This window comes from Ursus americanus, chromosome 11 (genome assembly GCF_024610735.1).
Source record: "Ursus americanus isolate L20-20 chromosome 11, mUrsAme1.1.p, whole genome shotgun sequence".
Taxonomy (NCBI): domain Eukaryota; kingdom Metazoa; phylum Chordata; class Mammalia; order Carnivora; family Ursidae; genus Ursus; species Ursus americanus.
This window is the reverse complement of record NC_142137.1, coordinates 34,488,832-34,508,035: the sequence shown is the minus strand read 5'-3', so window position 1 is coordinate 34,508,035 and position 19,204 is coordinate 34,488,832. Positions and strand designations below refer to the sequence as shown.

Here is a 19,204-nt window from a genome sequence, read left to right as displayed (position 1 = left end):
TATCAGGGCTACTCCTCTGGAGCGGCCACTGGAGAGATTTTTACAACTGTATCCTGCCAATTAATTTCCTTTTAAATGGGTCGCTAACAATTCCCAGGGGTGTTTTTTCTCATACCTTAATAGCAGCGTTTTGGCAAAGTATAATACTTTAAGGAATTGCTTTGTCTCTTTCCCCCCATAAGGACACAAGTTCCATATCTTCTCTTATTCACCTGAATCTCTTCCTACCTCTGTAGTGTAAAATGTGTCAGGGGATTCTTTAAAGTGGTCCCCCCACCCCACCACCACCTCCCTACAGTAACCCTGTAGGGAGGAAATCTTGCTCAACAGAGCGCTCATAGTTAAAGATTTGCAGATACTGGCTGGAATATTCTGAGAACAGTGAGTCAGCTGTGATAACCAGAAATGACTTGCTGAGCTCTTCTCCCTGGCAGCACTGGGAGAGGCCTGTGGTTTTGACACCTGACCCTCTCATACAGAGGAAGCGCTCTGGGATTCTCTTGAAATCTCTCAGACACGGGGAGAAAAAAGACTGGTCCAACTTTGGATGTCCCTGTGTTTCACTTTACTGCTCAGTAACACACTGAGAACAAAACCGAAAAGACAGAAGAGGAAACTTGATTCCATCCACGATTTGAACGCACTAGAGCTGCACTAGGGAGTGGTAAGCAAAATAATGTCCCTCCGCCCCCCCCAGGTGTCCACGTCCTAACCCCCAGAACCTGTGGGTGTGTTGCCTTTTATGACAAAAGGGACTTGGCAGACGTGATGAAGTGAAGGATCTTCAGATGGGGAGAGTTTCCTGAGCTCCGCAGGTGGGCCCAATGTAATCACAGGAATCCTCATAAGTGAAAGAGAGATGGAGGAGGGTGAACATCGGGGTGACAGGATGTGAGGCAGGTTTGACTGGACGTTCCTGGCTTTGGAGATGGAAGGGCCATGAGCCAAGAATGCAGGCAGCTCCTAGAAGCTGGAAAAGGCAAGGAAACAGATTCTCCCCAAGATCCTCCAGAAGGAACACGGCCCTGCCAACACCTTGATTTTAGCCCAGTGAGACCCATTGTGGACTTCTGACCTCCAGAACTGAAGGTAATACATTCATGGTGTCTTAAGTTCATGGTCATTTGTTACAGCCGCCATAGGAAACTAATACAGGAAGGAAGTTGAAAACCAGTATTCCCTAGAAATCAGTGAACTAGAGATCCCAAGTAACCATTCACACATGGGTAGCTTATACATCTCGTTGACCCTACAATAACCCCACTAGAATGTAAACCATTTTACTAGAACGTAAGCTTCACGAGGGCAGCCTGTGTGTTTTGTTCACTGGTATATCCTCAGCACCTAGAAAAGTGCCTGGTTCAATTGATGTTGTTGACTGCATGACTCAATAAGGCTCACTCTGAGCCAACCAGGTAGATATAGTACAACCTGCAGGCATAGTAACCTTGGTTAGAAATGACTAACACATTTATCTACCTCTCCTCTCCCCAGCCTCCCCTCCCCCTCGCCAGTCCTCCACATTCTAGTCCAAGCCATCTTTTGAAAACACATATTGGAGATGCCTCTCCCCTACTCCCACCTTAGGTCCTGGGACACAGAACAAAATCCTTGACCGGGCTGACGGCAGCGTGCTTTCACCACTGCCTTCCTGCGCACCTTTGCTTTACATGAATGACTCTTGCCATCACTCTCTTTGATCCAGGCCAAAGCTCCGTGTGCCAGGTCCCTCCTACCTCAGGGCCTGGCCACACACTGTTCCCTCTGCCTTGTGTGTCTCCCCTCCTCCACACTGCCCCCTCCATTGCTCCCAGGTCCTATCCGAGGTCATTTCCTCCAGAAAGCCCTCTGTGACTGACACGGCCAGATTTGTTGGCAGCTCCCCACCCCCCACACGTGTTCTCTAGCGCCCTACACTTTCCCTTCATAGCATGTACCACTGACTTCTCAACGCCTAGCCCCAAATTTGTAAGTAAGAAAGCAATGCACTTGCATGGTATAAATGAACTTACTGAAGTGATTTCCCTGAAGTCACACAGCGTGTAAGTGCTGGAGCTAGGAATAGAACACAGGTGTTCTGACTTCCACATCTTTCCACAATTCCACATGGCCTGTCTTAGTAATTCCTGTTGGGGTGTCAGAAAAAGAGAAGAGGAGACGCTACCAAGACTGGAGCCGTGACTGCTGTAGAGCTGAACTGCAGAAAAATAGTAGACACAGATGAGCCATCAGAGGCAGGGTCTCTTGCTTTGGGCACGGGGTCTCTTGGTCCAGAAGGTGGAAGGGCGAGACTCTCCATGGAGCCTGACAAACCCTGACAGATTGCTCAAGAAATGGCACTCACTCACCAGACATTGCAATCAAATTTGTGCATGAGGACAAGAAAACCATCAAAAGTGAGTTATTTAGCAAATCGTGAGCCCCATAGTAGGTATGGCAAGGACTGAATTTTGTCCCCACAAAACTCGTATGTTGAAGGGCTAACCCTCAATACGCCTGTATCTGGAGATGGGACTTTTAAGACCTAATTAAGGTTAAATGAAGTCATGGGGGTGGGGTCCTGACCCTATAGGAATTGTGGCCTTCTGAGAGGAAGAGAGAGAAGGAAATGCCATGGGAGGACACAAGGAGAAGGTGGCCATCTACAAGCAGGAAGAGCTCTCCCACCAGAACCCAACCATGCTGGCACCCTGATCTTAGACTTCCAACCTCCAGAACTGTGATAAAATAAATTTCTGTTGTGTAAGCCACCCAACTTTGGGATCTTGTTATGGCAGCCCAAGCAGACTAAGGCCTAAATGTTTGTAGCGTTCATTTAAATTGTACTATGGTTCTAGGTAAGAATATAACAAAATTAATTTCTGACAAAAGGGTTATGATGGATATCTGCCATTTTGCCAGCCCAATATCAATGCCAACGTTCTTTAATAACAACCCCTGAGTTGCCTTTGGAAAACATGGGATCTCTTCCCATCCCACCCCAAACCTCTCACTGTAGCAGTCTGCGTCACATTGTCCATCACGCCATAACTTCCCCTGGTCAAGAAGTAGTCACATGACCCAAATCAGGCCAAACCATAACAGGAATTTGAAAGTTAAGCACAGTGATACAAGAACTGAAAAATACTGAAGTAAATTTATTTTGATGATAGTACCTCGGAAAAAAATACTAAGTCTCACTACCTAAATTCCTGGATCTACCCTAATTCCTGCCCTTTCCAAAAGTCTGGTTGGTTTGTTGTTTCTTCACTTCCATGAGGTACCCCATATCCGTCCAGTAAATCCTTTTATTGTTTTAATCAGTCCGATTTAGATTGGGTAGCTCACACCCATTGTCGCTTATCTGCTGGCTCACTGGCTGGGTATAAGGCAACAGCCACTGTTCTACCTTCCTAGGATTCTTCAGCTTCTCAGACTCCTGGGCCAAGTGTGTGTGTTTAGCTCCATGACGAAGGGCCCTTGCTTTTGCAGAACACCCCCAGCAACAAGTACCCGCAGCCGACCTGAGAAGTGTTCAGGCTTGTACACCACCTTGGACGTGGCACTCACTGCCTGAATCAGAAGTAAAAAGATACCTGTCAACACTTGGGTTTTCTGTGGTCCTGGTTTTCTTGCCACAACTCTGGAAGTAGTTAAATGGAAGAGCCAGGGGCTAAACGTGAGTTCCCCCAGTGCCAGGGGCAAGGCCACCACAAACGCATCAGGAAACAGAAGTTTGTGTGAAGCCACCCCTGGCTGGTGATCGGTAGCCCAACTTTGGCTATCCTTGCCAATGGACAAATCAAGTGAAACACAAACTGTCAGATTTAAAAAAAAGAAGACAAAAATGAATCCAAAGAACTATGCTGATACTCAGGTCTATCAAATCTGTGCTGAGTTTTTTAATGCCAATGAATTGTTTTGATATAATTATGCAGCTAAAATGCATATATGTTATTGAAAGCGATCTGCAACTTAGAAGACGTTTCATCTAAAAAGATTTTTAGTGGTTAGTATACACATTAGAAAAATTGTACTGTATTTCTGGAAGTACTCATTCTGTTGATTCTTTTATCAACAGGAGAACCCCAATATTTAGGACCGTCTGGGTAACTCCTCTGGAGTTGATGAGACTTCTATTCTGAAACATTTGCAGAACATTAAGGAGAATTAAGAGAGTAATACATATTTTAATATTAAAATGGCATGGATCCCAAGGACCTGAATAAGAGTAGAAGTCACCTGGCGAATCAATTTCAATGAAATTCTAATCTTTCTTTTGCATGAAATTTAGATTTGGGCTTACTATTCTCCGTCTATTTTAACCGTTCTCCTGAAAATACACAACACAGATCTGGAGCCAGACAATCCATCAGAGGTAGCTCTGAGGGCAGATTACCATGACTTTTTTGGTAACATTTGCAAGTTGGGGAAACTCAGCTCCCTTTTTCAGGCTTGGTATACTTACGCTTTTCTGTTTTGAGGAAGAAGAATGGAGGATGAAGCAATATTTGATGTGTAATGATGAATATTTGAGAACAATTTGTTCACTCACTGAAATAGCCCTGATATTTTAAATTATGGCTCTTTTTGAGAACACTTTAATCTGCAATTTTTTGTTGTGAAGCATATCATTTTTACAAAGAGACTGTACAAAATGTATCTGAGTTTAAAGAATCATAATGAACTTGCATGGCATTGAGAAACAGAACATTACCAGTGTCCTTCTCTTACTTCCTGACCCTTCTCCCACAGAAGTAGCAACCATCTTACATTTTGTCTCGATCATTATCTTTTCTTCATAGTTTTATCTCCTGTGTATAGATCTCTAAAGAATAAATTGTGCATTTTCCTCTGTGACTTTCGTGTTTTGTTCAACAATGATTTTTTAGATTAACTAAGATCGATGTATATACTTTAGTTCTTTCATTTTGCATTACACTGTAATATTTCACTTGAGGAAATATGCCATAATTAGTTTATGGATTATTTATGATTTTTTTCTATGTAGAGTAAGGCTTCTATGAGCATATTTTCTAGGGCACATATGTAAAACTATCTTTAATATATGTCTGGAGTGAAGTTGCTGGATAGCAGGTTATGTACAAGGTCAAATCTCCTAGGAAATGCAAATTTTTCTCAACATGGTTTGTGTTCTTTAAGAAACGCTTCCTTATTCAAGAATTTGAAGATATTCCCTATATGCTCTTCTGAAATTGTATGGTTGTGCCTTTCACATTAAGTTTTTAATCACCCAGATTGATTTTTGTTTGTGATAAAAGATAAAGATCTATTTTCAGGTTTTGAAAAAATATTTGGAAACCAAATTGTCCTTAAGCCATTTATGAAATAATCTGCTCTTTCCCAGTGATCTATACAAATCAAGTTTCTATATATGTACAAATTTCTTTCTGGATTCTGTTTCCTGTTCTGTTCCATTTGTCTGTCTTATCCTGTACCAACATCATATTCTTAGTTACATAGTCTGATAATAAGTCATGTCCAGTAATGCAAGCTTTCCCACATTTTTGCTTCCTCCCTGGTATATTCTTCCATATAAATTTTCAATTCAACTTGTCATATTTCACAAAAACCACACTGGTACTTCTGTTTTATTGGAATTTCATTAAATCTATAAATCAATTTTGAGAGAATATATTTATTTCAGAGTCTTCTATCCTAAATATTATGTATCTTTCCATTTATTTAGACATTTTCTAGCACCTCTTGATAAAGTTTTATCATTTTCTCCATAAAGGTATTACATATTTTTGTTAGATTTATTTCGTCATATTTTTATGCCATTGTTCATAGTAGTTTTAAATTATTTTCTAAATTATTGCTTGAATATAGAAATGCAATTGGCACACATATACACACATACCTATATATATTGACTTTGCAACTCTGACAAACTCTTCATTACAATTATTTGTAGATTGTCTATGAAGAAAATAAACACCACCTGCAAATCACATTCATTTTGTTTCCCTTTTAATCCTTAAACCTTTGCTTTTTCATGCCTTCCCATACAATGCTAAATAGAAATGGTGATAACGGCCCTTCTTGTCTTGTTTCCAATCTTAAAGGGAACGCTTTCAACATTTTAACGTTAAATATGACATCTGCTGTAGGCTTTCTTTCCATGCCTGGGAAGGACACTGTAATGTGGTTCTGAGGCCCACCTCTGAGCTGAAGTAATTCTCCCAGCAGCTAGGAGTCCTGCTGACAGACAGCCCTCAACTGTCTGCCTTCTTCAGCTGAAAAGAGTCCCTTTGCTTGTGTCACACCTACTTCCTGGGCAGCCTACCGCAGACTGACCTGAGATAAGGCCCAACCAATTCATTCCAGGCCAGGACAATTCCAAAGGACCAGCCTCATTTCAGAGCTCTCTTTAGGGTTGGCTGAGGCTTTCACAGAGGCTACACTGCAACCCAACTTCTCCCTCTGTGTACTTCTACTTGCTTCCTTTTCCTTCCAGAGGTACTGACACCAAGAACAATTCCTAATAAACCTCCTGAATGTTAATCTCCATCTCAGACTCTTCTTACTGAGAAACTCAAGTTGTGACAATAACTGCTATCAGTTTGCCAAGAATTTTTCTATATGAATAAATGTTGAATTTTTCTAGTGTTTTTTTTCCTGCATGTGTTGAAGTAATCATATGATTTTTCTCTTTTAATTTGTTAATGAGGTAATAAATAAATTAAAAGTGAACCAATATTACACTTACAGAATCATAATATACCATCTTTTTTATGTATTTTCAGATTCAGTTTGCTAATATGAATTTTGTTAAGGAATTGTATCTGTGGTCACGATTGAGAGTGACTGTTTATTTTGGTTGTAATATCCTTGTCTAGATCTGGCATCAAGGTTATGTTGAATGCATAAAATAAGTTGGGGAGCAGGGTGTTAGTTCTAATCTTACACAAACACTTTCAGAGAGAAACAATCTGAAGATCAATGCTTCATTGTGCAGAGATTTTTAACTAATTTTATTTCTTTAATGATTATAGGACTGTTCAGATTCTATTTCCTCTTGGGAGAGATTAACAAGTTGTACTTTTTTTTCTTTTTAAAGATTTTAATTATTTATTTGAGAGAGAGAGAATGAGCAGGGGGACGGGCAGAGGAAGAGGGATAAGCAGACTCCCCACTGAGTGGGGAGCCTGATGCAGGGCTCAATCCCAGGACCCTGAGATCAGGACCTGAGCCAAAGTCAGATGCTTGACCAACTGAGCCACCCAGGTGCCCCTAACAAGTTGTACTTGTATAAGAATGTATTCATTCCATCTAGGTTTACAGTTTGTTGACTTTTTTTTCATAATGACTCTTTGACATCTTTAGTTTTGTCCTTCTTTTCATTCATAATATTCTTTGAGAATATTCCCCCTTTTTTCTTCGTCCAGAGGTTTGCTGTATTTTTAGTCTTCTCAAAGAATCAGATTTGAACTATGTTGCTCCTCTCTATTGTGTGTTTCATTATTTTTACTCAAATTGCATTTTTCTTCCTTTTATTTTCTTTGTGTTTATTCTATTTTTCTAAGTTCTTAAAGATGTTTAGCTCATTACTTTTGAGCCTTTCTTCTTTTTTAAAATAAATTTTCTGTATTTGAATCCACTTTATTTGACTTCCCAAAGATTCAATGGGTAGTATTTTTATTTGTTTCAGACCTCAATATTTTCTAATTTTTTTAGAACCTTATACACACATGGGGATTTTTTAAATATCTAAATATATAGGATTTTCTAAGTTATGTTTAATGATTTCTAAGTTAGCTGCACTATGTTAGAGAAGTGATCTATGTGATACCATTTCTTTGACTTGAGGCTTTATATGCAGTGGGTGTGGAAGCTCTGATTATGACCTAGCACATTGTCAATTTTCAAAATGTTTTATGTGTGCTTTCAAAAAAAATGTATACACTCCAAATTGAGGAATTAAGTTTCTTGATTTTGCTCTTTAAATCTTTTATATCCAGACGGATATTTTGTCTGCCTTATCTGTCATTTACTATGAGAGGTATTTAATATCTCCCACTACACTTAAGGATTTATTTGTCTTTGTGATTCTGTCCATTTTTGCTTTCTATATTTTGAGACTTCATTAAATACATATAAGTTTTGATTTCTTATATCCTCCTAATGAACCTAACTTTGTCCATCATGAAGGTACTTCATATTTGACCCTTAAATTATATTCTGTCTAGTATTAATTTAGGTATACCAGTTTTCATTTAGATGTTTCCTGTAGGTCTTTTCAATCCTTTGACTTTCAATATGTTTTGTGTTTTTATGTTTATGTATATCTCTTACAAAGAGCACAATGCAGAATTTTATTTAGTCTGACCAAATTTGCCTTTAGCTAGAGAGTTATTATGATTATATATTTGGGTTTATCTCTAGATATGTGATTTCTATTTATCTTACTTTCTCTTTTTTCTTTTAGCTTTCCTGCCTTCTTTTATTTACTTTTCCATTGAAGTATAGTTGACACACTGTTATGTCAGTTTCAGGTGTACGACATAATGATTTGTTAAGTTAATACGTTATGCTATGCTCACCGCAAGCATAGCCACCATCTGTCACCATTAAACACTATTATGATACCATTGACTGTATTCCCTAGGCTGTACCTTTCATTCCTGTGATGTATTTATTCCATAACTGGAAGCCTACCTCCCACTCCCCTTTGTTCATTTTGCCCATCCCCCTACCTCCCTCACCTCCAGCAACCACCTATTTGTTCCCTGCATTTATGGGTCTGTTTCTGCTTTTGTTTGTTCATTTGTTTTGTTTTTTAGATTGTACATATAAGTGAAATCATACGGCATTTGTCTTTCTCTGACTTATTTCACTTAGCATAATACATTCTAGGTCCATCCATGTCGTCACAAATGCCAAGATCTCATTCTTTTTTAAGGCTGTGTAATATTCCTCTGTGTGTGAGTGTGTGTGTGTGTGTGTGTGTGCGCGTGCGCATGCATGCATGCGCACATGTGTGAGTCTCTCTGTCTCTGTGTGTGTATACACGTAACCACATCTTCCTTATCCATTCATCTATGGATAGACATTGGGTTGCTCCTGTATTTTGGGCTATTGTAAACAATGCTACAACAAGCATAAGGATGCATATATCTTTTCAAATTAGTATTTTTGGGGTGCCTGGGTGGCTCAGTTAGTTAAGTGTCTGCCTTTGGCTCAGGTCATGATCCCAGGGTCCTGGGATTGAGCACCCATGTTGGGCTGTCTGCTCAGGGGGAGCCTGCTTCTCCCTCTCCCGGCTGTTCCCCTGCTTGTACTCTTTCTCTCTGTCAAATAAATAAATAAATAAAATCTTTTTAAAAAATTAGTGTTTTCATTTTCTTTGGGTTAATATCCAGTAATGTAATTATTAGATCATGTGGTAATTCTCTTTTTAATTTTTTGAGGAACCTCCATACTGTTTTCTATAGTGGCTGCACCAATTTGCATTCCCAACAGTGTATGAGGGTTCCTTTTTCTTCACATCTTCACAAATACTTATTATTTTTTGTCTGATTCTAGCCATTCTAACAGGTATAAAGTGATATCTCATTGTGGTTTTGATTTGCATTTCCCTGATGATTAGTGATGTTGAGCATCTTTTCATGTGTCTGTTGGCCGGCCATATGTCTTCTTTGTAAAAATGTCTGTTTAGGTCCTTTGCCCATTTTTAATTGGATTATTTGGTTTTTTGGAGCTGAGTTATATAAGTTCTTTATATATTTTGGATATTAACCCCTTATTAGATATATCATTTGCAAAACCTTCTCCCATTCAAATAGGTTGCCATTTCATTTTGTTGATGGTTTCCTTTGCTGTGCAAAAGTTTTTTTATTTTGATGTAGTCCCAATAGTTTATTTTGCTTTTCTTTTCCTTGCCTGAAGAAACATATCTGGAAAAATGTTCCTAAGCCTGTTGTCAAGAAATTACTGCCTGTGTTTTCTTCTAGGAGTTTTATGGTTTCAGGTCTCACATTTAAGTATTTAATTCATTTTGAGTTTATTTTCATGTATGGTGTAAGAAAGTGGTCCAGTTTATTCTTTTGTATGTATGTAAGCTGTCCAGTATTCCCAGCACCATTTATTGAAGAGACCGTCTTTCTCCCATTGTGTATTCTTGCCTCCATTGTTGTAGACTGATTGACCATATAAGCATGGGTTCATTTCTGGGCTTTCTATTCTGTTCCATTGATCTATGTATCCATTTTTGTGCTGGTACCATATGGTTTTGATTACTGCAGCTTTGTAGTGTATCTTGAAATCTAGGATTGTGATGCCTCCAGCTTTGTTTTTCTTTCTCACGATTGCTTTGGCTATTTGGGGTCTTTTGTGGTTCCATACAAACTCTAGCTCTGTGGAAAATAAATGCTGTTGGTATTTTGACCAGATTGCACTTAATCTGTAGACTGCTTTGGGTAGTGTGGACATTTTAACAATATTGCTCTTCCAATTCATAAGCGTGGAATTTCCTTCCATTTGTTTGTGTCATCTTTAATTTCGTTCACCAGAGTTTTATAGTTTCTAAAGTCTTTCATCTTCTTGGCTAAGTTTATTCTTAGGTATTTTATTCTTTTGGGTGCAATTATAAATGGAATTGTTTTCTTAATTTCTGTTTCTGCTACTTCATTATTAGTGTGTAGAAAAGCAACCAATTTCCATGTATTAATTTTGTATCCTGAAACTGTACTGAATTCATTTATTACTTTTAATAATTTTTGGTACAGTCTTCAGGGTTTTCTATATATAGTATTATTTCATCTGCAAATACTGATATTTTAACTTCTTCCTTGCCAATATGGATGACTTTTCTTGCTGCATTTTAGATTGACTACGACTTGTTTTTCCCATTCCATTTTTCCTCCTCTATTTATTTGGAAGTTATACTATTTCTAGCTTTTTAATGGCAACCCAAACTATTTTAATAAACATACTTAAAACTACAGTTAATATCTTACCTTTCATAATTCCTGCTTTCAGTTCTGTTTGGGAGGGCTTTTGTTTCCTTACTTTCATTTCTGCTTTCCAGTTCATGAAGGAAGAAAGGAAGGAAGGTTTTAAAAGAAGTTATTTATCTAAGATTTTAGTATTCAAATAGGAATCTCATTCTGGATAGCTAGTCTATTGCACTATCAGAAGTGAAAATATAAATTATCTCTCTAGCATTTTGTAATCAAGGTATTTCGGAATAAATTAGTAAAACAATCCATAATAAATTAAAACCCACATGAAAAGCCTTACAGAAACTGAGCTATTGAATGCAGTTGGCAACAACCTGTTAGTAGAGTTTTCTTACGTGCCAAACACTTTGCCAATCTTTCTCCTCTGAAAACATGCTTCCTCCTGAGAGTTTACTAATTCCCAAACCTCTGATGAGATTATCACTCACTGGTCACACAAAAATATCCACAACTGAGGATAAACAAGTACAATCAAACAAGATTTACTATGACTCAGTTTTTCAACTCACTGAGAAGTCTCAGACCAGTAATATTTATGAACAAAGACTGTCTTAATTGCCTGGTTTGGCTCTTTGTCCCCTAATATTTTCAACTCTAAGGGTTGATTAAAATGAAGGGAGCATAATGTGAACATCTGGGTCCCAGTTCTACCCCTCTTCTAAGCTCCTTACCAAGGGGAAAGTTAATTGAAATCTAATGTTTCTGAAAGGTATAACTTAAAGCCACAGTAGTAAATAGATTTCACCTCAAGTGCCAACTTCCAACAATTGGTAGGAACTGTTTGGATCACTGTGCTGTAAAGAATTAGAGGGCTCCATCCCATTCTAAGGAAAAGCAAGTTGTAATTCATCAGAGTATCTCTGACCAGTGAGAGAGGCAGGGTAGAAAAGTGGGGAGTGGTTAACATGCGAAAAAATTAGAGACTGAGTAAATAAGAAATTTGCAAGTGAGCAAGAAGTGGCATTTACAGTTGGAATTACCTTTCTCTTCAAAAATGTAGGTTTGGAGTGTACCTGAGTTATTCAAACTGGGATCCGGGCAGCTGTTGTAGCACCAGCTGACAATTTTAATGGTCTCCTGGGGTTGGAGCTGTATCAGAACCTCAAACAAGAACTCTTGTCCCCTAGCCAAGCCAGCCTAGTAGGAGTTACCAGGGTTTGCCGCCAACTTACTGCAAATTGTATTGCATTTGCAACCATAGGCCGATGGGAGGAAAATTATCTAGCAGATAGGGCCAAGCAAAGAACTGAAATTGATTCTGTAGTTATCAGGGACTGGATAACGGTGTAAATTTATTCTTTATTATGAAAAAAATGTTATGTATTCTGGTACTTAGTATCATTAGAATCTACAAGGAACTTAGCATTTATTTCAAAACAGAAAAAAGGGAATATTTTAGTGGGGAAAAAAACTTTAAAATTTTGTTCTCACAATGGGACATGATTATGTAGGAAGGGTATAATCAAGTTAGCTAGAAATGGAATTTTATTCATTTTATTCATTATGCTTTACTTGGAAGAGGTAAGTGTAAATTACCATATTGTTCTCCTTCACATAATTTCCATTCCAAATGCTAGCTTGAGAATAAATTAATGAAGAATAGATTTATCCCTACAACTCTCCCGCCCAACACACACACACACCCATCTCCCAATACTCTGTTTTTCTGTACTGAAATATATCTATAACATAAAACATCATACAGGACCGTATTTTATGACTGAGTAGATTAGGTTATAGAAGTATGTTAGGGCCCTTCATACTCAGTAAACAAACCTTTGAAGAAAGAATAATAACTGTAAAATTGCTGCCAATCTGCCCAGATTCCTCAGGCAAACACTTAATTTGTTTGGGGGAATCTTGTTTCCATACTTATCAGGGTCTGTTGGGCCCTATGGGCCAGGCAACTTTAAAAATTTTGTTTTATTTAATTGACCCAGAAAAAATTTTTAGGAGAAATATTTCAAGTGTGTGCTCAAAATCTTTATTTCTTTAGCTGAAGCAATAAATCAGAAGGCGTTCCCTTTTCTCTTTGGTTTAGGAAATACACTGGCATCAGTAAATACAACACTGACCATGAGATTGTAGCAAATACCAGTTAGGGTGGACCTGGGCAGAGGGCAGTGTATAAGAGCACTGTTGTAAGTTTTTATTTGATATTCAAACTAGGTTTCAGAGACCTTTTATAAAGACCAGCTCTTATCGCAAGGCATCTGGCTGTTTGACGTTTATTTAAACAAATTTGTAAATTTCCACAGGGCTGTTCGTCCGTAGGAGCTGGCAGTCCAGTGTTTCTTAAACTAGATTGCTAATTTTCTTCATTTCATTCAGATTTTGTAACACATTTTCCTATAAATCAATAAGATTACTTTCATTTTATTTTAAATCATTTTTCATGGAGGGGGTATTAAATCTTCTCCTATGATGATGCATGTGCCCTCTTTTCTTCCTGTAATTTTTTAAGCAGTTTGTGTCTTTGGGCCAGTTTGCCAGAATGTATTTGAAACTATGGGAACATCTGTGTCTGATGGATATTGGAACTGGGCATTTACTTCTATTCCCTGGATAAAATCCACAGGAATCTGGCAGTCTTTCATAAAATGCTTATTTCAGAAATAATGTTTCCTGATTTGGGGGTTCCCTAAAATCTCATTTCTGGCACTGGAAGCCTTGCTGTAATGGTGGTTTTCAGATTTTCCTCTGGCTCTAAGAAAATCACATGAATTCTATTTAACAATTGAAATTATTTGGAAAAATATGAGTCATATTCTAAATATTGACAATTGCCAAGTGTTTAACCACTGTATTTTTTTAATCCCTGTGAGCCTCTATTTTTATGTCTTGCTATGTATGCTACATAATGTTCAGTGCATTCTTGCTCCATTCTTGGTTTTAAATTTATGTAGGTAACCATATATATATATATGGTTTTATATATATAGTTATATATATATGGTTTTATATATATATAGTTATATATAAATTTTATATAAATAGATTAAATATGTAAAATATACCATACATAGGTAACTAAATATATATAATTTTTTTTTACAAAAGCAGGGGTTCCACCAGCCCTTTCAGTAGAGATTCCCAGACCTCACCCCCAAAGCTTCTGAATTCGTAGATCTAGAGCGGGACCTAGAAACCTACATAATTTTAAAATTCCCTTTCCCCTCAGTTTTGCAGTGAACCTAAAAGTGCTCTTAAAAAATAAAGCCTATTTTTTAATGCGATAAGATAAAAAGAAAAAAAAAAGACTCCTTCCTGATTCTGACAGTAAACCCAATTTAAGAACCCCTGGAAATTTCTCTAATACTGACGTTAAGAACCTGAGATGAAGTTCTGTTGGCTCCAATGTCTAAATCTCTCTGGTTCCCTCTAGTGGACTAAGATCAAATGCACTTTCTACAAATCATCTAAGCAAACATGAGAAAGAAATTAGATTGAAATGAACATAAAGAGAAATTTTGAAATATATACAGAAAAAGGCAGTATGTACCCAGTGAAATGGGTCTGGGCCCTACCATACCTGCTTCATGGCTGGTTTTTCGGGGGGGGCGGGTGGAGCCCGGGTTGGCACTGGTAGGTAAAGCCACAGGAAGAGCTTTCTCATCACCATCCCCTGCAAATTGCAGCCAGTTGTCTGCCCAGGCACATAGCTCCACTGCTGATTGGAATTTCTGATTACAGAGCAAAATAAAGTATAGAACTCTGTACATTTTATGTTGAATTTATGTCATTCGCTGTACTCAGTGCATCTTCTTTCACTGAGAGAGGAGAAATTAAAGGGAAATTGAATCTGGTTGAACGCTCCGTGTGCTTAAGGAAGATAACCTACCATGCGACACATTGGGCAAATTCCAGAGACCCCAGGCTGTGGAGCTAAATTTAAGTGCATGGCTATCTCTGGCTCTTAACTGGGCAATATTCCTGGGGTGAGAGCACTACAAAAGTTCTTCCTTTGTGGTAGCCCTTGATCCAAATGTGTGCTGCCCCCAGGGGATTCTGCTGATTTCTCTATTACTGCCCCCAGCAACTCAGGCCAACCTGGGGAGAAACCAGAGTCTGCTCAGCGTCTTTGAGTGGATTTTATGGTTTCGGGAGGGTTAGCCCTCAAATTTATCTTTGAGGTTTTCAATTAACCCCCTCATTGAGCAGATAAGGAAACAAGGCACTGGAATCCAGATCTTTTGTATCCTGCTTAAATACTTATTCCCAGTAGAATATTCCAAACCAATGGAATAAATAGTCCAAAAGGATACAGAAGATCTGCTGTCTGATTGTAACTAAACTTCTTGTGAATGGAGAAGACAGCTTGAGTAGTATAAAGAGGCAATTGTGAATGAAAATACATGCAACCACATTTAATCCTATAGCTCCTCTATCTGGCAGTACACAGATCACTCTCGAATCGAACCAACTACTCTCTGCATCTCTTTCCTCTGCCTGCTTCTCCCTAAGCCCACTGACACCACCCTGGTCCTGCCCGTTTGCACTGGTATTCCTAACTGCTACAGCCACCCTCTCTTTTTCCAACTATAGCCAGGGTGATATTTGTAAAGCACAAATCTCTTTAAGTCACTCTTGCTTAAAGCCTTTTGATGTTTTCCCATTGTGCTTAGGATAAAATCCAAACTCATTAACATGATTTATAAGGCTAGTTGTGACCCGTACCAACTCAGGTCATAGGGCTAATCATAATGCCTTACATGTGCCTGAGTCAGTTAAGCTTCCAACCCTTCATAAATGCTTTTTCCTGGCCCGAGACTCTCCACCTTCCTCACTTGCTACATTTCCAACTTCTTCTCTTAGATAATGCCAATTCCTTAAGCATCTGCAAGGAGGACCCCTGCTTTCAGCCCCCCTGGGGTCCCCACTCAGTAACATTCATCATCTTCTACTCACTTGCCTCTACCTCCCTGGCTAGACGGGAGGTGCGTGGACAGCCTGCATGGCTTTCTTTTAACTTCCCAGGGCCCGGCACGTATTTAGCACAAAGTAGCTGGTCTTGAATGAGTATTTGTGGGATGAACCAATGAGTGCGTGAACGACCTAAGGAACAATTCCATACTGCATATGCTTGTCCCCCTTCCTTGTCAGTCTTTCTCTTCCACCTCCCAGCCCTGTTACATCTGGGGAAAGTAGGGGAAATGCTGAATTTTAAAAAGCACCCCAGGTGACTTCAGGGTAGGTGTCTTACTCCCGCTTTCCTCCTTGGAAGTCCTGGTCTATTCAATCCCCCCAGTTCCAGGCCCAGAGAAGTTAAAGGATCTGACTAAGATCACTTGGCTACTTAATGGCTGGGACAGGTCTCCTAATTGCTGGGCTACTTTTTTTTTTTTTGCGAGGTTGTTCAATGGCATTACCACACACTCAGAATACGCCCTCTCATAGCCTGCATGTGTTATTTTTTTCTGAAGAGCGGAGAATAGTCTCCACTACCTGTTTCCCTTATCAGACCCTAGATCCTGTCCTTTCACTATTATCCAATGGTAGACAGAATTCCAAGATTCCCCACCACCACCACCAGCGTGCACAGATCTTTTCCTAGTTATTCAATGGAACCCTAACCTTGGTGCTATAGTGAATGGATTTCGCAGGTCCCAAATCAGTTGACTTTCAGATAGGGAGATTATCCTTGGTGAGCCTTACCTAATCAGATGAGCCATTAAAGGGACTGGGCTCTCTCCCTGGAAAGAGACTCAAAGCATGAGTGAGATTGGATGCAATGGTGAGTCTCCATTGCTGATTTTGACAACGGAGTTTTAGGCTTCCAAGGACAGCAAATTGTGGAAAGATAAATATATGGAAGAGAACTAATGGAGTAAGGTTTGTTTGGAGATTTTGTGCCTTCTTGGGGCCAATAAAAGTCAGTAAAAGGAGAATTTACATTTTGCCTCTAGGCAGAAAAAGGGGAGCTTTTTCTGTGTTTGCTGCTACTTAATTGCCTTCAATTCAAAATAATATTTTAAGTCAAAGAGGCATATTTTGAGGTGACATATTCTGATTTCTTTCAATGGTTACTTTAAATATTTATATCACTTTTTCCTTTCTTTCAACAAAAATGTACTTATCATTTAGTATGTTCTGTGCATTGCACTAAGTGCTGAGAGGTATAGAGAAGGTAGGATGAAAAAGCAGAGTCCTTGCCTTGGGCTGGTAGGGGAAGTAGTAAGACCCACAAGTGCGTGTTCCCCCACCCCTGGGTAGGTATCTAGTAGCAGAAGGGTATTCACAGTGTAGAAAGGTCTTCCTGAGAGCGAGATTCTCTTCTACCGGGGGAAAGGGGTTGGGAATACCCAGGAGCGATACTTAATGGGTTCTTTACAAATGCACAAAGGTTTTGAAACTGGAAACTATAAAAGCTCAAAAAGAAGTACTAGTCTCACATTATAGTGTAAATTACATGCAGTGCAGTCATCTGTTACTTTCTACAATAAAATACAGCTATCTAACGCATCACTAGAGTGAGACTCCTATCTGAAGTCTCCTCTCCTCCCCATGGGGACGCCAGTGAAACCCAGAGCAGGCAGTTGTCAAAATGGTTCTCAGGCCCCGAATCAGGGACCCACCTCCTCCTTTTGTCTGCCAACTATACGTTCTCCACTGATCTGATTTTTTATTCTACACCAATCCATACTTTTTTTTTTAAGATTTTATTTATTATTTGACAGAGTGAGAGAGCACATACAGGCAGAAGCAGTAGAAGGAGAGGAAGAAGCAGGTTCCCCGCCGAGCAGGGAGCCCAATGCGAGGGTCAATCCCAGGACCCTGGGATCACGACCTGAGTCTAAGGCAGACGCCTGGCCATCTGAGCCACTCAGGCACCCCTGATCCATACCTTTTAACATTTGATTGTCACATCCTTGTTTCAAATTTGACATATTAATTTTTTTCTCTACCCTTAAAGTACACTGATTTTTGTCAACTGTATTTCTAATGCCCCATTTCTGTTATTGTTATGCCACAGATCTGTGACATTTGGAATCTCCAGGAAGTGGGACATTCTTTCAAAATGAAATGCTCTATTAATGACTACAACTAAACCTGTCTACAAAATACCTGTGAACACTATCCTTAAAAATACCACCCATACAAAAAATAAATATTGTATGATTCTATTATATAAGATATCTAGAATAATTAAATTCATTGAGACAGAAAGTGGAATGGTGGTTGCCAGAAGCTAGAGGGAGGGAAGAATGGGGAGTTGTTTACTGGGTATAGAATTTTAATTTGCAAGATGAAAAGAGTTTTGGAGATTGGCTGTATAACAATGTGAATATACTTAACACTACTGAACCATACACTTAAAAATGGTTAAGATGATAAATTGTGTAAGATGTGTATTGTAGGGATTCAGAATATGTCACCCCAAAATATACCGGTTTGGCATATTGATTGTTTTGAATTAAGGGTACTTGAGAAAGCACTGGTACAAGAAGGATACCGTGGGCCTTCTCCCTGAAAGCAGAAGATAATGTCCCATGTGAAGGTGCCTTCCCTATGAGGGTAGAAGTTATCCTTATCACCAGAGACAGGGAATTTAGGATTGAGAAGGCTGTTACTCCTTCACCAACTTACTACCCCAAAGCCAAATCCCTTTGTCTCCTCAATTCCTCACAAGTTATTCTTTATCTGAAAGGTTAAAAAGCTTCCTGTTTTGGTTACTTCTTTGAACCTCATATTTTTATGGGGCTCTTCTATGTACAAAATCAAATCTATTTTTTTCCTGTTTATCTATCTTATGTCAATTAACTTATTAGACCAGCCAAAGAATCTAGAAGGGAAGAACGAATAATTTTTCCACCCTTACAGTGTTTTGCTGCGATTTTAAAAAATGCCACCGTGATTGAAAATGAGCGATTTCAAACATCTAACTTCTGGGTTGAGAGTTGTCTGGAAGGACCTCTCCACCTGTTACCTGTTATCACTTTCTGCCACAGGAGGCTGACCAGTGTTTGTTCTTGTTGGGTTCTTGCCAAAAGAGAGCCCAACAAGAGATCAGAGGTGGGAGGAAAGTGACAGAGGCATTTCCCCCTTGGTTCCCTTCCAGGGAGGCTACCCTGGGCTGACCATGTCCCTGGACAGAAGGTGACCTACCCTCTACCACTGGTAACCTTCAGCTTCTGGTAACCTCTCTCTTATTGTGGCCTTTCAGATGTAGGGATGGCAACAACCCCACCAGATTCCTGCACTACTGTAATAATTTCCTCACCTCACCCCCATTTTTGTAA

General features: G+C 39.1%; 1 protein-coding gene across 3 annotated transcripts in view; it reads left to right on the top strand.

Moving 5' to 3' along the window:
* FAM184A (family with sequence similarity 184 member A) overlaps positions 1-19,204 on the top strand; it is a 176,945-nt gene that overhangs the window by 12,388 nt on the left and 145,353 nt on the right. The gene's annotated exons all lie outside the window — the stretch shown is intronic.